Here is a 7756-nt window from a genome sequence, read left to right as displayed (position 1 = left end):
TTCTATTATTATTTTTGAGAAAGACAATATATATATATATATATATATATAATATCTAAAAACCTCTATGACCAGAGGCATATTAAAACCTGAATAAATCAACTCATCAAATTACATAGTACGGCTCTTCGAATTACAACCTGGGAGGTTAAACATCATCACACATGCTTCAAAATTCATAAAATGTGTGTTGTGACGATTATCATGTTGAACAAAGCATGTAAGGATCATACATTTTGTTGGTCACATAGCTTATTTTCTGCAATAATACAAATGGAATTTACCAATGGAAAAATCCTATTGGGATTTTGCTGAGAGAACCAGGGTGATGCAAACTTACTGTTTGGTCTATAAAAATACACTGCAGCGCTCTATTCTTGTGTCCTAACTGCTAATCAAGACTTAATTCTAGTGTCAGATGACTCAAAATGTACTTTTAGTTTGACAAAACAACCAAAAAATGTTTTCTGTAATGCACTTACAATGGAAATCAAGGTTTAAAGTTATAGTTTACACAAAACCGAAGTGTAAAGCAACTTGAAAGTGAAATTGTTCAGATTATGGTGATGTCAACTTGGTAGCAGCATTAACACATGGAGCTTACAGTGGAGCTAAATTCTGTGTTACCCTATAATAATCAAATCGATAAAGCATAACCAGACGTTTACCCTCCTTGAAAACAAATATAATATTAAATGCTTTAAAAAAAGCACATGCTCCCTATTTCTACTCTCAAACCCTCTGGCATGATCACCTCATGGACTTTCTGTATAAATGTATTACTGTAAACAATTTTTTCTTTATGCTTATGAACTAAAAAGGTGAACTGTGTAAATTCATAGAGGTGGTGTGTAAGTCAACTGGTCTATTACCCCTGACGGATGTAGATTATAATAAGTGTAAAGATAATACGATTGGACCATTTAAGCTGTCCTCATTTGCCCCTTTTTATGCAAATTAATTCAGAAAGCACTTATGGCTCTTTATTAAGTCGTTAGCATTGGTTTGCTGATTCACATTTTTATTTGCTCTTTGATTGCCAGTAAACATAACCTTCCCTGCACTGCAGTTGCTAATGGAGTTGTCATTTTGGCATATATAGGATTGTTGTCTATGATTTCTACCAATTAGGCATAAAATGGAGTTTTGTTTGTGAATAGCTGTATGGAATCTTTTCATACAGGTTCTCTGTCATAGCTGGACTTTTGACTATTAACAGTCCACAGTGTGCTATGTGTAGCCTAGAACAGATATATTTGCTGGAAAACAAACACAAAAAGTGTTGAACCACTGCCACTAAAGTTGAAAAGCAAGTACCCTATTTTTTTCATTTATTTTTTTAAGGTGCCGTTTCAGATTTTTTGGCCTGCTTTTTTGAGAACTTTTATTTTCATTTTATTATTAATATATTTTTAAGTTTTATTAAATTTTTTAATTTTAATTATTTTATTTTTCTGTTTTTAGTTTGAGCAAGTACACCTGTTTAAGACTATTTTATTTTATTTTATTTTTGGTCACTTATTTTTTATTAAATTTTTCAATTGTAATTTTACACACAATTGCAATTTTTTTTCTATTTTTTTGAGCAAATAAACCTGTTTAATTTAATTTAATTTAATTTAATTAAATTTTATTTTATTTTTGGTCACTTATTTTTTATTTAATTTTTCAATTGTAATTTTACACACAATTGCATTTTTTTTTCTATTTTTGAGCAAATACTCCTGTTTAATTTAATTTAATTTAATTTTATTTTATTTTTGGACACTTAGTTTTTATTTAATTTTTCAATTGTAATTTTACACACAATTGTAATTTGTAAACTTTTTTTCTATTTTTTTCAGCAAGTACACTTAAGACTTTTAACATTTTATTTCATTATTTTATTTTATTTTAATAATAAAGGTGCCATTTCATATTGTTTTGGCCTGCCTTTTTTTTTTTTTTACATTTTATTATTAATATTTTTAATTGTAATTATTTATTTTTATTCTTTTTTTAAATTTCTGAGTAAGTACACTTGTTTAAGACTTTTTTATATTAGATTTTGATTTTGAAAGGTGCCATTCCAGATTGTTTTGGGCTGCTTTAACCCCTGTATGAGCCACCTAGTCATCTCAGCCAGAGATTTCCCATAGAAACACATCCACACGTGAAAACCACAGACTGTGAAGGTTATCATATAAGTAATTGAAGATCACCAGCTCAGGTATAATACATGCAGCGGTTCGCATTTTCACAGTAAATGCTCAGCGGGGCTCTTGAGGAGTCTGGCAAGCTTCTCGTCCGCAGAGCAAAGCTGAATGATAGTAGTGAAACAAAAGAAGAGGGAGTCCATTAGTGAGATGTCAAGAGATGTGTATTTCAGCCGCCAGTCTTCCTCACTTCTGCGTAGCGGTAACAAGATCTGAGACTACTTTTCCTTCTCTGTCTCTTTCTCTCAAAGCGCACGTTTTTTTGTCTCTCTCTTTGCTCAGATAAGAGCGGGGTTTCCCCTGGACGGCGGGCGATCGGGGAGATAAACCGGCTGAGAGCAAATGCAATCTGAAAAGAACTTGTTCAGGAGGCTTTTGTGTGGGAGCACAGATGGGGAAGAGGTGTCAAAAGTGCCTCTTCACGTCTCACTGCCGGCAGAGGCAGATGAGAGGCTCAGGAATGAAGTGATGGCCTTTACTGGTAATAAGAACAAAACACACTTTCAAGGAGAAGGCACATAAAGAGAAACGCGCTGTACTCATGCAGTGAACTGCACACTGACGAAGTCTGGACAAAGTAGTGTAGTATTTTTGATAGCAATGAGTACAGACCTGCTGCTCAGTTGATAAAGCATGATGCTTCTCTGAGAATTCACATACTGATAAAATGTATACCTTGAATGCACTGTAAGTCGCTTTGGATAAGCACATCTGCCAGAGGAAAATGCTTTAAACTGACATTTAGCATTTCAGGTGCATCAGAAGCCTATGCTTTTCCTTAAAGGGGTCATATGATGCTGCTAAAAATAACATTATTTTGTGTATTTGGTGTAATGAAATGTGTTTATGCGGTTTAAGGTTCAAAAAACACATTATTTTCCACATACTGTACATTATTGTTTCTCCTCTATGCCCCGCCTTTCTGAAACTCGTCGATTTTTACAAAGCTCATCGGTCTGAAAAAGCGAGGTGAGCTGTGATTGGCCAGTAGACATGTGGGGGCGTGTTAGAACGAGCCGTTTTAGGTAGGTGTGGCTGACTCTTAACTTTTATAAAGAATATCTCTTTGGATTTGAGACTTTAGTCTTTGCAACTTTACAGATCTTCTTTATGCACCAAGAGCTTGTAACACTCCGAAGAGAAAGAAAAACTTGAAATCGCATCATATGACCCCTTTAATATCAGGGGGATGTTTGACCCTGTGGTTGAAGGCTCAGAGATGACAGGTAGGACGTTTTAGAGACTTTTTTAAAACCCAAAGTTACTCAGCTTTCCAAGCCGAATACACTGCCAGCAATTTCTGCAGCTCAAACAGTAAAGCACTAACAATGCAAAGATCATATGTTAAATTCACAGGGAATGCAACTTGATCAAATGTGTTGAAATGCAATGTAAGTCGCTTTTGATAAAAGTTCCAAATGCATATACTGCCATTATAAAGAAAGATGCATTAAATTGATCAAAACTGACTGTAAAAAAAAGATTTTTACTTAAATGCTGTGCTTTTGAACTTTCTATTCATGAAAAAAAAATCCTGAAAAGTATCACAGTCTCCACAAAAATATGAAGCAGCACAACTGTTTTCAACATTGATAATAATCAGAAATGTTTTTTGAGCAGCAAATCAGCATATTAGAATGATTTCTGAAGCATCATGTGACACTGAAGACTGGAGTAATGATGCTGAAAATTCAGCTTTGATAAAAGAGACTTCTTTCCAAAACATTAAAAAAATTATTTCCAACCCTAAACTTTTGGACCTTGTTGTCTATGGCAATGAAATAAATATAGCACTGCTTCATTGTTTTTTCTTTTTATTATTAATTTGTTAACAATTTCAGCCTTTTAATTAAATTTTTTCCTTTATTATGACCTCATGATGATTACCATTCAGACATTTTTTTATTTATTTTTTTTTTACTTTAAGATTCGGAATTTTAATGCAGAAATTAAAAACATTTTCATTATGTAAGAGGTATTCAAAATTGTGTCAACATTTGTCTGTATGAACATCATTGGTGAGCATAAGAGACTTCTTTCAAAATATTAAAGAAAAATCTTACTGACCCCCAACATTTTTTATTGAATAAACTTACTTTCTCACACAGGTTGCATCCCAAATGCCTACTTGCGATATGGACTAAAAGTGCATACTCCACTGGTGAAAGTAAAGTACATACTTTAGAATCAGACCAAAGAGGCAGCATGATATTACTGGCAACTTTTCAGAACAGACTTTGCCTCAGGAACACACTTATAATGCTAAAATGCTGCCTACAAAAGCAGCTCAGTAGGTTTTGGAACAGAGCCGTTATTGCTTATATGCAATCTGCCATAGCTTAGATTCTCTGACAAATAAAGATGCACAGGGGGTCTCTTCATGTATAGACAGTTATTTGAGTATTTGTCTTTCTGCCTTTACTGTGTGTGTGTGTGTGTGTAGGAGTGCATCAGAGGTCTGGGTGCTGAACAAAGAGACAGGCTCATTAGTGTTTGATCTGTTCAGCGAAGTGACTGACTGTTCTGTCTCTTTCTCTCTCTGGCTCTTGACTGCAAGCGAATGTGGTCCTAATGATGTGATTCCTCGTCTCTGATCACCCTCTTCCTGACTCTCATTACCGCGAGGTGGCCAGACTGTCACAGCCCACCGCGTGCCCACAGATGCCCACTTACTTACACACACACTTCAGAGTGATTAGGACCGCGGCTTAGATGTCTCAAACCGTGTGCAGTGAAACTCAGTCACGCCGAACCCTCAGTGGACTGGCCCATAGGGAAGAAAATTCTCATATGAGATCTATTTTATATCTCAATTGTTTTTCCTACATCAGTGGTTCCCATCTGGTTTTGCTTCAGACCAAGATTTTAGATTGGGCATCCAATGGCGACCCAACACAATAAGACTATTGTTTATCATTCATTGTTAACAGTTTTACTATACAGTAAACTAAACAGTCCTTTAAATAATTAAGAATTTGTGCAAAAATGTGTTTTATTGGACACACAGTCTTTGACATTAACAAACTATTTTCTCCCTGCTTTAAAGTTCTTTATTTTACTATGTTAATAAAGGTTCCAAAAGTGGGTTTTCACAGTGATGCCACAGAAGAACCGTTTTTGGTTTCTCTAAGAACCTTTCAGTGAAGTTCTTAAAAAAAAAAGAAATAAATAAAAAAAAAAGAACACTTTTTTTTTTTAGTGTGAAGAACATTTTAACAATGTTTTTCCACTTTCAAGAACATTTTGTCTAGTGGAATGCCAATAAATAAGTTATTTTTAAGAGTGTGCTTAGTTGTATTCAGTGCATCTAACTTAGTATCTTCCATTTGACCCATATTTGCATTGTGACCCAATAGTTGAAAAAAAAAAAAAAAAAGTATATATACAGTATATGTATTAACATTGAATCCATTGCAGAACCATTTTGGTTATTAAAAAAACCAGAGTGAAAATCTGTTTCTTACGCCAAATTTACACAACAAAAGTGGCACAGAAGTGCTTCTGAAGTGGCATTTAGGTGTCTTTACACAGAGCGTTTAATTTTGCTCAGATGTGACATAAATGCATTTACACAGCAATGATAATTGCATGGTTTGATATTAGCAGCCGAGGTGGGTCAGAGCTGGTTTTATTTTATTCTGGATTTATTCTGTACTATGTCTTTACACAGAATTTTGAGCAGGCACAGAGTAGTCTTAACTGTACTGTGTAAAGATGTCCTGACAACACATGAGGACCACCCCCCCCCCATTTGTTTGAAACTCGAATGAAGCATGATTGAGAACTCGATTAAGTGAGTTATGAAAGAGCAGCCTCTGGGATCAGTCAGTTGAGTGTGACCTGAATTTTTCATCTAGATCTTTTGGTGAAGCTAATGATGTGTCAGTACCTTATTCAAGCTTTCTCTGGCTGATTTCATCTGCTGTGTCTCTCATTGCTCTTTCCCCACTCTCTCTCGATCTCTTCTTTGTCATTCTTCCACCCAGCCGTTCTTCTTCTACAGATACTAGTCAACTGCTCATCGCGACAGCTGTCTGTCAGACCATCACTGAGGTTAATGAGGAGGGGAACCGAGCTGAAGCCTAACACACTCTTTTTCCCAAGCTATCCCTCGTCAACCCAGCGCTTTCATCATCTTGACGTGAGGGAGAGGCCATTAGGACACTGACAGATGATTATGCCGACCAATCCCAACTGAGATTGATAGATTGTGCATGTGTGTGTCGGGTTCGTTCATAAGGAGCCACTGTTGCAGCCATCTTCAAGGTCACTGATTTATGATTAACTGTTTTTCATGTTCTTTATGAGACAGATCCACAGATTTAATGATCAGATGAATTTAATTCAACCAACCAGATGACATTTCCTTTTGTGTTCCACAGATGAAAGTCATTTGGACGATGAGGGTGAGTAAATGATGAGAGTTTTCATTTTTGGGTGAGCAATCCCTTTTATAGATGCGTCATTTGTTAAAACTTCTCAATAAAAAGATAGAGAGACAGGTGCATTTACCGGAAAAGGTGGTTTGGCAGTGTGTTTTCACATGTGAAACTGTCGAATCTTCATGTACTTCTTCTGAGGCATGTTGTCCATTATGAGAACAAGAACATAATTTCGACTCGTCCCTCAGGCAGTGCAAGCGCCTGAAATAAATGTTTAAAATATGCAACTATTACACAGTGTTACCAAAAGTATAATGCAACTATTAAACATTACATGTGTTTGCATGCGACTGGTAATGATATGACTGTTATCAAGCATGGCTGTGCAAAGTTCTAACTAGGCCTACACAGAATCTGTACACTTTTTGTGCAATGGTCAAACACATTCTATAGTGCATGTTTACATAGAAAAACAATGGGAAAGCAGTGTAACGGAATGCAAAAACAAATTCTGCCCATTTTTGTTCATTCCTTTAACCTGTGCTTAGGGGCAGTCTACAAACACATAACTAGACATGATCTTTGTTGAACGCATTCTTGCATTTAAAATCACAAGATGCAGGGCTTTGGAATGAAAAAACCTGCAAATGCTCAAGTTAGTAACTTAAACTTAAAAAAAAAACTAGACACTTTAAAAAAAAAATTTCAATTATTTTAACTTAAGTCAAAACTTTAACCATGCTATTTTTCCTAATCCTGTGTTATTTGCGAAACACTGTAAAAGATGCGAGTGCAACGGTCAAACATGTCTGTATAGCACGTTTACATAGAAAAACACTGGAAAAGCAGTGCAGTGGAATGCAAAAATGTGTTTTGGGTGAACAGCCCATATTCTGTTTTCACAGCACTACCGTGAAAAAAAGAAACCATAAGCATTTCACCTGGCCTGTCTCAACATGGAGCGGCTCCAAACGGGAACCATTCAGCACGATGATGGAAAAGTGGCTCTTGAGAGGATACTATAACTGAATAGGACATTCAGCACGATGATGGGAAAAGTGGCTCTTGAGAGGATACTATAAACGAATAGGACATGATGTATCTATAAAGCATTGTTTACATGAGTCAGTAACTCATAAGCACAAGTTTCTCCATTTGAAAAACTACTCAAATTATTTT

The sequence above is a fragment of the Sinocyclocheilus rhinocerous genome, unplaced genomic scaffold (genome assembly GCF_001515625.1).
Source record: "Sinocyclocheilus rhinocerous isolate Xijiao unplaced genomic scaffold, SAMN03320098_v1.1 scaffold942, whole genome shotgun sequence".
NCBI classification, from domain to species: Eukaryota; Metazoa; Chordata; class Actinopteri; order Cypriniformes; family Cyprinidae; genus Sinocyclocheilus; species Sinocyclocheilus rhinocerous.
Note: the sequence above shows the minus strand (reverse complement) of the source record.